Source organism: Pygocentrus nattereri, chromosome 14 (genome assembly GCF_015220715.1).
Source record: "Pygocentrus nattereri isolate fPygNat1 chromosome 14, fPygNat1.pri, whole genome shotgun sequence".
Classification (NCBI taxonomy): domain Eukaryota; kingdom Metazoa; phylum Chordata; class Actinopteri; order Characiformes; family Serrasalmidae; genus Pygocentrus; species Pygocentrus nattereri.
The window spans coordinates 37,042,248-37,055,696 of NC_051224.1; the positions used below are offsets into that span (position 1 = coordinate 37,042,248).

Genomic DNA, 13,449 nt, shown 5'->3' on the forward strand with positions numbered 1-13,449 from the left:
AATCCACACCCAAAAGTTATTCCGTGTTAAACGTTTCAAAAACTTTTACACTTAAAAAGATCATTTCCAACTATTTGAGCGAAGTTATTGGGAAAAATCTGATATTAAACACTGGGGAATACATAACGCCTTTATTCCGAAGCACGATCTAATTTTACATTTAGAATTTACAATAACTATTTATTATTATTATTATTATTGTTATTATTATTATTATATGTACACTGTAAAAAGTGTCAACTTTAAAAAATACTTCATGTGGTATCAAGCAAATTAACTAATTTTATTAAACTAAAAAAATACTTTAATTGAAAGAATCATTGTTCAATTTATTTAGATTGAATAAAATTGGTTTATATCTTTGTTACCACATTAAGTATTTTTATATACTTAATACTAATATATTTAATTTTTTTGTTACCACTTTTTGTATTGTACTTTTTACCGTGTATTATTATTATTATTATTATTATTATTATTATTATTATTATTATTATTATATGTACACTGTAAAAAGTGTCAACTTAAAAAATACTTTGTGGTATCAAGCAAATTAACTAATTTCATTAAATTAAGTTTAGCACATAAAGTATTTTTATATACTTAATACTAATATATTTATTTTTTTGTTACCACAATGGGTATTTTATTTTTTACCGTGTATTATTATTATTATTATTATTATTATTATTATTATTATTATTATTATTATTATTATTATTATTATATGTACACTGTAAAAAGGGTCAAGTTAAAAAATACTTCGTGGTAAATTAGTAAATTAACTAATTTTATTAAACTAAAAAATACTTTAATTGAAAGAATCGTTTGTTCATTTATTTAGGTTGAATAAAATTTGTTTATATCCTTGTTACCACATTAAGTATTTTTATATAGTTAATACTAATACCGTGCTTTTTACCGTGTATTATTATTATTATTATTATTATTATTAAGTAGGTTGACGTTGTGGCAGTAATGAAAACCGAATGATAATAAGCTAAAAGAAAAAATTATTATGATAAGTGCGCTGTCAAGTCAGAGCACACATGTGTACATTGTAAGAATGACCAGTCAGTTATACCTAAAAAAAACTTCATATAGTAACAAATAAATAATTTTTTTTACAGATTTGTATATTAAAATTACGTTATTATGAAAATTGACAAACGTTCTTTCAGCAAACCAACAAAAATGTGTCAAGACTAATAAGACTAGTAGTGTGTACATTCGTTTTATAGACCAGCCTTTTTACTAAGCATATTTTTTTTCTCAATATCAGTAAAAATCGTTAATGTAAAACTAAAAAATGGCGCGTCAAATCTAATTTAAAAGTGAGTAAAACGAATGACCTAGTATTCAACTCAAAAATGACTTTGATTGAAAGAATCGTTCATTTAAAGTATTTATTTAGGTTGAATAAAACTAGTTCATTTACTCGTTCCCACATGAAGTCATTTTTAGGTAGATCTGATGAGCTACTTTAAAGCAGAATTTCCACAAAATAAAATCTAACGACTTCAGTGTTATACAAACAAGACTGACCATCGCCTCACACACGCGGGGAAAAGGCTGGCCAACCCAACCTAAACATACTTCAGGTGGTGATGAGTAAATTAGTTTAATTTAACCTAAATAAACCCTTTAAATGAAGACTAAATGTCATTTACACGAGGAATCTTACGTTGATCTAACGAGCTACTTTACAGCGTGTAATGTCTGTAAACCACATTCAGTTCGATTATAAAGATTACAAGACTAGCAGTAACAAAAATGGTTTACACTGTAAATTAATGAAATACACAAATTTAATGTGGTTCCAACTAACGTTTTTCTACGGGACTACAATGAAGGATTCTTTCAACCAATGTCATTTTTATAGTTAAATTAAAGTAGTTTAATTGCTGTTGTTACTACATGAAGCAATCTGAGTAGTTTTTACAGAGTAGTTCAAAAATGCATAATAAACAATGACGAATAAACATATTAACATATTTAAATACCTATAATTGTATCAGATATACTTTAAAGGATGTGAACTTCATCTCGTTTAGAAAACCAGTAAACCGCGTCATTTGACACCCAGAAGTTTGCTGGACCAAATCAGCTACTTGACGTTGAATGAGGCCAAACTTTTAAACGGACTCCAACAACACCAGGACTGTTATTTACTATTTTATTATTCTTTACTGCGCTGTGTTTCAGGGAAGGAAATGCCCGTGTCCATTGTCCCTGTGAAGGAGTGCTCCAGTGCCAGTCATTTCCAGCTTGGCTGCATCTCCACTGGCCTTCAGACAGACTCGTCCTTCGAGTGGTTAGATAACGACCGAAACAAGCTGACCGACTTCACTCAGTTCGCTGCCCTGCCGAGAGACGGAGCCTACGCTAAAGTGAGCGTCATCCGCGTGGCGAAGGAGGACTGGGACAAAGGGAAACGATTCACGTGCAAAGTGGGCAACGAGACGCTCAACATACCAGGTAAAAACAAATAAATAAATAAATGCAGATACTACATTTAAAAAAAAACTGATCAAATCGACTAGGTTTTTTTTTGCATATTTTCTGGTGCTGAGCGGCCCCGCCCATCCCAATAACCCTATTTTGTATGTAAAAATGATAAATAATTAAATAATAATTGAGTTCCTGTTAATGTACAACAGGTGACGTCATCCGTGTAATTAATATGCAGCTACACTTCAGCGCAGGAGCTCCACTTTTGCATAATTATTAGCTGAAAGCAAAACATTGTATTTGGGTATGGATTCTGGTTCAGTTATGTTCCCTGACTAAAAGGTACTGGGATGTCCCCCTGAGGGTACCACCCCAGTGGCGAGAGGGGTACTGCCCCAGTGACGGTGTCCTACCTTATTCCCCTTTGAAAAGATCTTCTTGAAGGTTTATTGAGCAACGTCAGTGGCTTTCTGTTGAACCATGAACACTTAAAGAACTATTTGCATATTGCGCCAAAAGGGTTCTGCTATGCTTACATGCTTGACAGCCTATACAGACCCATATACAACACATTCCCCATCAACCTGAAGAGCATTTCTAACACGGACAGAACCACTCAAGCATGTAACTGGTTCTTTGAGCGTTCACGGTTCTAGAGAACATGATTTGTTCTGTTGTCGTTTTCACAGAGGACAAAACGCCACGTGTGAATCTGGTGAAAGTTTCTGATGGTGAATCCATCATGTGCGTCACTGAGGACTTCTTCCCAAAGGACTTCACTCTCAAGCTGAAAGAGGATGGCCAGGAGGTTACTGGCCTGAAATTGCCAGTCATGCGCAGTACTTCAGGCTTGTATACAGCCGGCAGCCTTCTTAAAGTCAGTAAGGCATCGTGGAAGAAGAACGCAAAGTACAGCTGTGAAGTGTTGCATCAGAACCAGAACTACGTACAATCTCGATCTTTCACAGGTAGAGGAACGATGGTAATGCAGTTCATATATACGAGCATTTCAATGTGATAATTTAATAAACCTCCGTATGAAAACGTAGGTGCCTAATAGGAAAATGTTACCCACATAGTTAATAAGATTTCAAGCCTGATTTGCACTCTGTGTTCTAAACATGTTGGCTTGTATTCTTTATTTAGGCAAATTCACAGTGAAAATCAAAGCACCTGGAGCCAAAGAACTGTTTCTACAACACAAAGCAAAATTGGAATGTGTTATCAGTGGAAGTAATGAGATGGAGGTGAAGGCAGCAAAAGTTTCATGGACAGTTGGAGGCACCGAAGCTGATAAGAAGAACATAATTGATGGTGTGGTTGAACAGAAAGAAGAGCTGTATATTAAGACCAGCACGCTGACCATTGATGAGTCCGTCTGGTTTGGACGTACAGCAGTGAAATGCTCCACTCTAGGAGACCAAGGTCCAGTCTCTGACACCATTAGCATAACAGAAGGAGGTAAAGTGTTGAATCATTACCTTTTCAACTTTGTTCTGACTTCTGACTTTGTTCTCCTTCGTCTTTCTTTTCCCTCATCTTTCGCTCTTCTTCTTGTCTTTCTTTCTCCTAGTTTTCCTAACGTGTTTCTGCGGTTAAAAAGTGCAGCATTCAAACTTGATGGGTTTCTTGCTTTTCAGCAATCGTTGCAATGACTTATTTTCTCTTTTCTCTTTTTCATTCCTCCTTTTTTCTTTTTGTTTTTCAGTTTTCTTCCTTCATTTTGTCCTTTCCCTTCTTTCTTTCTTTTTCCTTCTGTTTTCTTAAATCCTTCCTTAATTCATTTCTTTTTTCTACATTTCTTTTGTTCTTTTTTTCTTTATTTATTTTTATCTTCTTTGTCTTTCTTTCTCTCTTCTATGCTTATTTCCTTCCTTATTTCATTCCTAACTTAATTTCTTCCTTCCTTCCTTCCTTCTGCCTTTTTTCTTTCTTTTTTATTTCCTTATTTGCATTCATTTGCTTTCCTCTTTCATTCATTTCTTTATTTACTTCTTTTCTCCTTTAATCGTGTCCTTTCTTTCTTTCTTTCTTTCTTATTTTATTCTGTTTGGAATCTGTCACTCATTACTCATAACTGTTATTTCATATAATATTTGGCATTTCTCAGCACTGTAGTAAATAAACTTTGCTGACATGTTCATTCCATTTCTTATTTGGTGTTTTCTCTTAGATGACACCTGCTCTCGTCAGATCTATGAACCTAAGAGAGCTGTTCTCGACACTGAGAAAATCTCTCTGGTGTGTGAGGTCAACAGCTCTCGTCTTGGGGACGTGTACATCATGTGGCAAAAGGGCAGTGATCCTTTTGAAGAAGGCAGCATCACAGATCCCATCTACAAAAACGGAACCCCCGGGTCTGTTTTAAGTGTTTTTACTGTGACTGGAAAGGAGTACAACAGTCATATCATCTTCACTTGTGCGGTCAAGCACGCCAACATGAAGAATCCCAGCACACCGCTAATGACAACAACATCTGCCAGTAAAGACCCCTGTCCTAAATGTCCTGTGTTAGATCGTCGCTGAGTGTCCTCTCAGACCGAGATGGTCAGGAAGCATCACTGCAGCTGTATCTGGCAGTATGTTTCCTCACTTGAATGGTCTGAGATGTTGCTTGTCATGATGCCTCCGTTGTGTTATGTACCTCTGTGTTCTCATTCAGTGTTTTCTGTTTGTATTATGCTGCATGGGCCATCATGTAAATCCAATCTGTCCAAAAAAACAAGCCTGAACTTCAACTGTTACTATTCACAGTGATATTATAGCAATTCAGTATTAAAATAAGAACAGAGTCTATACACTCTCAGAAAAAAGGTACAACACCGTCACTGGGGCAGTACCCTATTTGTCACTGTGGTGGTACCCTCAGGGGTACATCTCAGTACCTCAAGTCAGGGAACATAACTGTACCACTGAAATGATATGTTCTAAGCTGTACTCTGTCTCCACACCCCCTGTTTGAAAACATTAGCTCATAAAAAGACACAAATATCTACTTTTCCACTAGGAAAAACTTACTTAAGGTACACAGATGGACCTTAAAGCTACTGCTGTACCTTTGAGAGTACACTTACATTGTTTGTACATTGATGAACGAATCACATACCTGCGTGGTACCTTCATTTCTAACAGTGTATATTTACATACTGGCCTCTGCATGTTCCATGTTACATGTCTTGGATGGATGTTGTTCTGCTGTCTTAAGCTTTCTCTGGTTTTGTTCATGGTCTGCTCATGTTTACTTCTGGATGCTTGCACAGAAGTAAAATTAGATATAGATTAAAAATATTTTAAGAGCTTTTCTGGAAAAGCTACCAGTTCTTTTGCGATATGAGTTACATTTCTCTGTTTTGCAATGCTTGACATAATAAATCAGCACAGCATTTGACAACATATAGTCCTGAATCATGAATACTGGTCATATTTTCTTTAAAGCAAACTGAAATATGAGATTCAATATAATGTAAAATGTAATCACTATCAAATTTTTACATGAAAAGTAACCATTTGCATTGAAAAGAGTTGATTTTTCGTCAGTATACAGTGCTGTTCAAAAATAAGGGACCATCCTTCATTTATTCAATTTCTAATAAACTGGCCATAAAATAAAAGTTAGTCATTTTTCATTAGGAAAAAAGTATAAAACAGCATAAAATAACACAGGAGCCTCAGTAATCAAAAATAGTATTATTTTTCACTATTTAGTGGGTCATTCTTTATTTTTATTAAACCTAACTTTCAGTTTCTCAAAGAAATCTGCAGTCACACCCCCAAAGCTCAGTCTTAGAAGTTGGTTTGGCAAAGAAAAGATTGTTTCTCACAATCCAAATAATCACATTTCATGATGTTAAGGCCCGGACTCTGGGGTGGTCAGTCTATTGTTCTGATGATATCAGCAGCTTCTTTGCTTGATTTAAAAAATTTCTTCTTTTCTAATTCCCATTTTTCTATTTATGCTCCAGTTTTGGAAACTCGTTTGTCTTTGACTTTTCCCTTCCACATGCAAGTGAATCAACTTGGTGGCCTTATTGACTGGAAATAAAATCAATGAAGGCGAACTCAGACTTTTAAAAAGCGTATTAGAAGTGAAAGACACTATTTCTGTTATATTCGTTTATTTAGCAGTAACATGAGATGTTTTTTGTCTGTTTTCCTTTTTTGCTTGTCTTGCTCTGCACCATTCGATTCCACAATGTTCTACAACCAGAAATGGACCACTTTTGGTTCCCAAGTGATCCATGTTTAAAAAAGAGATTTAAGAATGTGATGAACCTTTCAAACAACTTTGTAAAGGTTCTATACCAACTTAGAGTTCCTTCTTAGGACCTTTACATTATGTGGAGGTTCTTCAAACTTTAGAATTCTTCTTTCGACTTACATTTTGTCTCAGTTCACAAAGTGATTTTTCAAAGAATTAAAGACCTTTCATGAAACCAAAAGTCAAAATATGACTGTTGTCACGCTAAGAACACTTTGTGGAATTAAGATTTTTAAGCTTTCCTTGTTCTTGTTAACAACTAACTCTTGCTAAACTTTGGGTTCTCAAATAGGCAGTTATTACTGCATAGAGTATAAACGTAACTGAATATCTAAACCATTCTAAAATGGACAATTTCACCAATTTTTCAAAACATTAGCATATAATATAATGGTTATGATGTAAGCAAAGTCCAACTAACAGAAATCAGTTTTAGGCTTAAACCTTCTTAAAAATATTATAAAGTTCATTCTCAGGCATCAAGAAGCATTAAACTCTTCAGACGTCTGATTCCCATCACCACCACTGTGAACAACTCTGACTTGATAAGTTTCTATGGAACAAAGAAATTCACATCAAACCACTTTTAACCGCGAAAACATATCTAGTTAATTATGGAGACATTTTGAAAACTTGGTGGAACTCAAGGAACAATCAGTCTATATTTCAATCAGTGTATTTTAGTAATTGTTATTGATTTCATTTTTATTTGGTGAATATAAAATCTGCCATTATACCACATATAGACCCATTTCAATTATTTTTAACTATTTTATTGTGTTTTAGGGACGATTCCAGACTCAGGATTGTATGTACAATGCAATGAGGAGACTTCAGAGGAGGACGAGTTCAGCAGCTTGTGGTCCACTGCTTCCTCCTTCATCTTCCTCTTCCTCTTCTCTGTCCTCTACAGCACTGTTCTCAGCATCAATAAGGTAAAATAATATGGTTTTATTTTGTTGTTGTTTTGCAGCTCTGGGAGTTTTGCTTCTCATCACAGGCTTGTCTGTTAAAGGTTAAAAGATGCTTCTTATCTGTGTTTTTCAGATGAAATAATGATCAACAATGAAGACTAACTGGTGTGTATTTCAGATTTCCATCGATATTCTTGTCTATTACTAGTTTTTCAGTGATCCAAGTCTTTGAATTGCCCAGCAATAGTTTTGTAGATGTGTGATTTTATCTTAAAAGACATTTAAGAACGATCCTGTCACTGATATAAAGCCTTTCACAGTGGTTTCACATTAAATGGTTCATTGTAGAGAAACTTATCAGCTCAGATTTCTTTCCAGTGACACAATCTTCATGTGTAACGCTGATGGTGGTAAAATAGCGGATCAGACACAGCAGTGCCACTGGAGTTCTTAAACACTGTGTCCACTCACCGTCCACTCTATTAGACACACCTACCTTCTTGGTCCACCTTGTAGATGTAAAGTCATAGAAAACAGGTCATTTGTAGATGCTTAGTTTATGTTTGCCATCCTTTAGTCCTTTATCAGTGGTATTCACAGGACTGAATCATTTTGGCTGGTGGACTATTCTCAGTCCAGCAGTGACACTGAGGTGTTTAAAAACTCCAGCAGCACTGCTGTGTCTGATCCACTCAGACCAGCACAACATAACACCATGTCAGTGTCACTGCACTGCTGAGAATGATCCACAAGTAGTACCTGCTCTGTGTGGGTCCATGGGGGTCCTGACCACTCAAGCACAGGGTAAAGGGGGCTAACAAAGATGGACTACAGTCTGTAATAGCACAACTGCACAGTGCTCCTGTATGGTAAGAGGTGCTGATAAAGTGGTCAGTGAGTGTAGATACAAGGAGACGTATTTGTTGAAGTGGCCAGTCAGTGTACAGTCATTTATGGCCAGATCTAACATGTGGCTGACCTGGATGACTGCCCAGGACACCCAATACCCAGGGGCACCAACTGGTTGCTCCAAAAACGTTTTTGGATTTTAATGACTTAACAGTTTAGTGTTTTTCGAACATTCATTTTACTTTAAATCTATAACTAATACTCTATAACTATAGAACTAATAATCTATAACAACACTTAACCTGGCCTTGTGTGTCTTCTTGCTCTAATATCTGAAAACATGAAAAAATAAGACACACATAAATCCAACAATCCCAGAGAGAGCTGAGAACAGCACCATTCAGCAAGTTCAGTGGACAGTATTACAGTTATTGTGCATCATAAAATCTGCCCAATATGTTCACATCTTTGGTTTCTATGTTAAATATGTCAGTGTGAACTCAAGCAAACCAGAACTAAAATGCAACAGTGGATCATTAAACACACCCAGCATTAACTGCATGGGAGGTCTGGTTCCTATCACCACTATTGGAAAGAAATCGTTGGTATCCCTGCTAGAAAAAAGACCAGCGTAGGGGGTGAAGAGCAAAAACGGCAAATGTTGTGCTTGGAGTGATGGTCAACCAGTGTGGCTATGCCGGGTGACCAGCTAAGCCAGCACTAGATCAGCATAAGCCAATTTAAACCGGCATGGAATTCACGGTGGTCAATGTTGGTTTTGTTTTTCTGCAGGGAAGTTTCTCCCAAACAGAGCATTTCATGTCCAACTACTTTGAATGACCTTGTCTGCATATTAATTACATTAATTAATTAACCATTTAATTATGCAAATATTTTGAAAAACAAAATGCAGATATCTGGGGAAGAATTCCATTTAACCCTCTACTTTCTTGGTGATTATGTCTGAAGATATGACTGTGAATGGCGTCCAAGTTGGCTGAGTCATCTTCTAAGCTGAGTCACTTGTCCAGTAGCCTTTAAAACTAAAAGGCTATACAAAATATTTGTTTCTCTCTGTATTTTCTTTGAGTTTGTTGCTTGTTTCTTGGTTTACCTATATTGAAACACTTTGTGTTACATATTATTGTGTTACATTTTATATTTGTGTGTATTTTTGTGTGTGTGTGTGTGTGTGTGTGTGTGTGTGTGTGTGTGTGTGTGTGTGTGTGTGTGTGTGTGTTTAATATATACAACCCCCATTCCAATGAAGTTGGGAAGTTGTGCAAAACATAAATAAAAACAGAATACGATGATTTGCAAATCTATTTGCTCACGCAGTTGTTCACAAAGTGGTGAACCTCGCCCCATCCTTGCTTGTTGCCTTTCAGGGATGCTCCCTTTTATACCCAATCATGGCACTCACCTGTTTCCAATTAACCTGTTCACCTGTGAAATGTTCCAAACAGGTGTTTTTTGAGCGTTCCTCAACTTTCCCAGTCTTTTGTTACCCCTGTCCCAACTTCCTTGGAACATGTTGCAGGCATCAAATTCAAAATGAGTGAATATTTGCAAAAAACAATAAAGTTTATTTGTTTGAACATTAAATATCTTGTCTTTGTAGTGTATTCAATTGAATATATGTTGAAAAGGATTTGCAAATCATCATATTGTCTTTTTATTTATGTTTTACACAACGTCCCAACTTCACTGGAATTGGGGTTGTGTGTGTATATATATATATATATATATATATATATATATATTCTTTTATGATATGATTCAATAGGAAAGTTGGGGAATCTTTGAAAAATTGTTATATACTTTCGAAATGTAAAATTAAAAACATTTAAAAAGGTTATTTAATTTTTTCACTAAGCTATGTAATGTATCCAGTCTTTGCTTTTATTAAAGCTTTCATTTTTTTCAGAAGTCTTGCTCTCAGTTTTTCTTCAAACTCTAAAGAACATCGCTTTATTTATTTCTGCTTAAATCATTTAGTGAACATATTACAAGTAAAACCGTATAAACTACGCAAGGTCCAAATAACACACTCCAAACTTTCAGTTTAGAAGTTTTCAGCTTTTTTCTTGCACTCCCTAAATGCAGTAAAAACAGGTGCTGATGTCAGAGATCTTTCTAGAAATTTCATATACAGGTATGTTCTGCTATTGTGAGCAAAAACAAGAAGTGAAAAAGAGCCTGAGGTCACTCACATGTGCTTAACGTTGAGCAACTGAAAGAACTAGAAAGAAGGAAAAGAGAAATAAAAACAGGGTGGAGGTGAAAGCTTTCTAGAAAGTTTAGATGTAGGTGGACACAGTAAGTGCTTTAGATTATTAAGTGATTCATTAATGAAGGTTTAATAGAAAATAGAGCATGAACATCATAGTCGCTGTACCATTAGACTGAATGTAGAGCTGCAGTTCTTCTTGGTGAAGGATGTTGTTTTTGTCACTGCATGCATCACTGTGTACCCTGGTTACTATAGCAGCCACAGTGGTTTAAGCCATTACAAAAACCTGCTGCTAAGCCTGAAGTACTGTAGACTAATGAACTGCGCTTGAGTTTCATAGTTGTTGCTTTATCATAACTACAAAAGTAATATCAGTGTAGAGGAATTAACAATTTCATTCAAACACACTCATATGATAAAATTATACATGAAATTTGCGCATGATATTGGAGGAGACAATCAACAATAAGCTCAACAGCTTGTGGTCCATCACCTCATCCTTCTCTTTCTCTTGTCTCTTAACTACAGGACTGTCCTCAGTGTCTTAAGTGTATTTGGTAAATGTCGTTTTTGTTTTTTTTTTCTTTGTTTTGCTCTTCTTTTATTTGTTTTGCTCTTTTTTTCTTTGTTTTGCTCTTTTTCAGCTCTTTTTTTTGCTTTTATTCACAGGCCTGTTTGTTGGGTTAAAGAGTCTTCTTATTTGGGTTTTTCAGATGAGCAAAATTATGATTTTTCTCCTTTATTTTCTTTGTGTTTGTTGTATTTTTTCGAGTTTTCATCTAAATTATATCAGAAATGTCTGTATTACCTAAATAAATGATACAGTTAAAACTTTACCGCTTGGTCAAACTGGACTATACTTCATGTATCTTTCATCTTAATGTTAAATGAATGAATCTGTATTAATATTCATATGATTTAACAATCTTTTGCTTATTTTACAAAAGTTTTTAATAAAAAGAGCTTCTGAGATCATTAAACATATTGATGTAGCATCTACATGTAAGCTGTGTAGTGTGTCCACTCCCTTTATTACAGTGTCCTTTCTTCTCAGAAGACTCACTTTCAGTTTTTCCCGATAAATTTCTTCCAAATATATAAAAAAGTTAAAAATGGGTTAATTTTAATTCATTCATTTTAGCTAATTCATCTAAGCTGAAATGTTAGTGAACATAGTGAGGTTATAATTCGTTATAACGCGTTTCTGTATGCAGGGGCTAATGAACACACTCTAAAGGCTGAATAATCTCTCTACATGCAGTAAAACCAGGCGCTGAGCTCTGAGATCCTCATACAGAGTTCATACACGGGTCTGTTCTGCTGTTAGGAGCGAAAACAAGAAGTGAAACTAGCAAGAGGTTCGCACGTGCTGAACGCAGATCCACTGAAATAAGTTAAACGTTCCCACCACGTTCAGATGTCTGCGTGCAATATACGTGCACTGTTCATTTAGGATAAATAAATAAATAAATAAATAAATAAATAAATACATAAATAAATAAATAAATAAATGAATGAATGAATGCATGAATGGATGAATGAATGAATGAATGAATGAATGCAACGTGTAACAGAGGTCCAAAGCACTATTGGTTGGTTATTATGAAAAAAATGGATTTCCATTAATAAAGCACGAGCTCTCTTCACGCCTTTAATCTCACGCGTACTTCTTCAGTCGTTGTTTATAGGGAGCGGTTTGGCTTCCTGCTGTCACCTCTACGAGAACAGCACCTTCACAGCAGGCCTAGCTGACCTTCAAGAGTCCTGCTCTCCTCAGTAAACAAAACATACCTAAATGACCAAATGACGTCCTGTGATTATTAACACCGTTAAGATCGCTGGAAATGACTGGACATGTGAGGTATACGTTGCTCAAAGCTTGGTCCAGTTTCTTCTCGCCATTATCCTGTGCTTGATAAACCCATGAGGAGATACCATTGATCTGAGGTTAATAAGTAAGAGACTGGACAGTTGGAAAGCTGGTCAGAAAGGCTTCCACAGCTTTCCTGCTGCATTTACTTCATTAGAAGTGGAGCTGAGGGAAGATCGTCGTCCTCTGAGCTCCGATTATCAGCGGAATGTGTTGCAAACTGGACGCATTGGGGGAAAAGCGCTTTTCTGTTTTGGTGCTTCTGCAGAATGAAGCGGGTTTCCTCTCAGTAGTAGTAAAGTCCAGTCAAGATGACGCTGACCATCGTAAAGGCGGGTAACCGAGAGCACGTGAAGCTGGATTTTTCTGTCGGTTTAAGAAGTGAAATGCTGACGGTGGTTTTTGTGCTGCGATATGATGCAGTGATAACTACGCCCACGATGATCTACAGGTCCCCACAGCTCGAGACTCCAGGACCGGAGACGTTTAGATCTTCAGTAAGAGATGAAAAACGCAAACTGACCAGTAAAGGAGGAAATGTCTGCTCAGTCTGAACAGAAAGCCCGATCAGAGTCTTTTATTAATTGGGTCAGAAACTTGTTAGAATACGCAGAACAGTGTCCTCGGTCATTCCTCACTGTTAAAGTAGGCAGCCAATTTCTGCGGTGAGCAACTTTTAAAGGGAGAAAAGTCACATTTATTTATTTATTTATTTATTTATTTATTTATTTATTTATTTATTTATTTATTTATTTGTTTGTTTGTTTGTTTAAAAATACAAGATTGGATATAAAGGGAACGTGAATATAAAATTTTACAATAATAAATAAAAAATAATAATTTTTTTCTTATTTTGGGTAAAATTCAAAGCAGA

At 35.6% G+C, this 13,449-nt stretch overlaps 1 protein-coding gene and 1 gene segment (V, D, J or C); both read left to right on the forward strand.

Annotated features, from left to right (window-relative positions):
• Positions 1–13,449, forward strand: part of LOC108414177 — a 512,138-nt gene that overhangs the window by 486,915 nt on the left and 11,774 nt on the right.
• LOC108436641 (immunoglobulin gamma-1 heavy chain-like) overlaps positions 1–13,449 on the forward strand; it is a 395,990-nt gene that overhangs the window by 361,873 nt on the left and 20,668 nt on the right. The window lies entirely within an intron of this gene.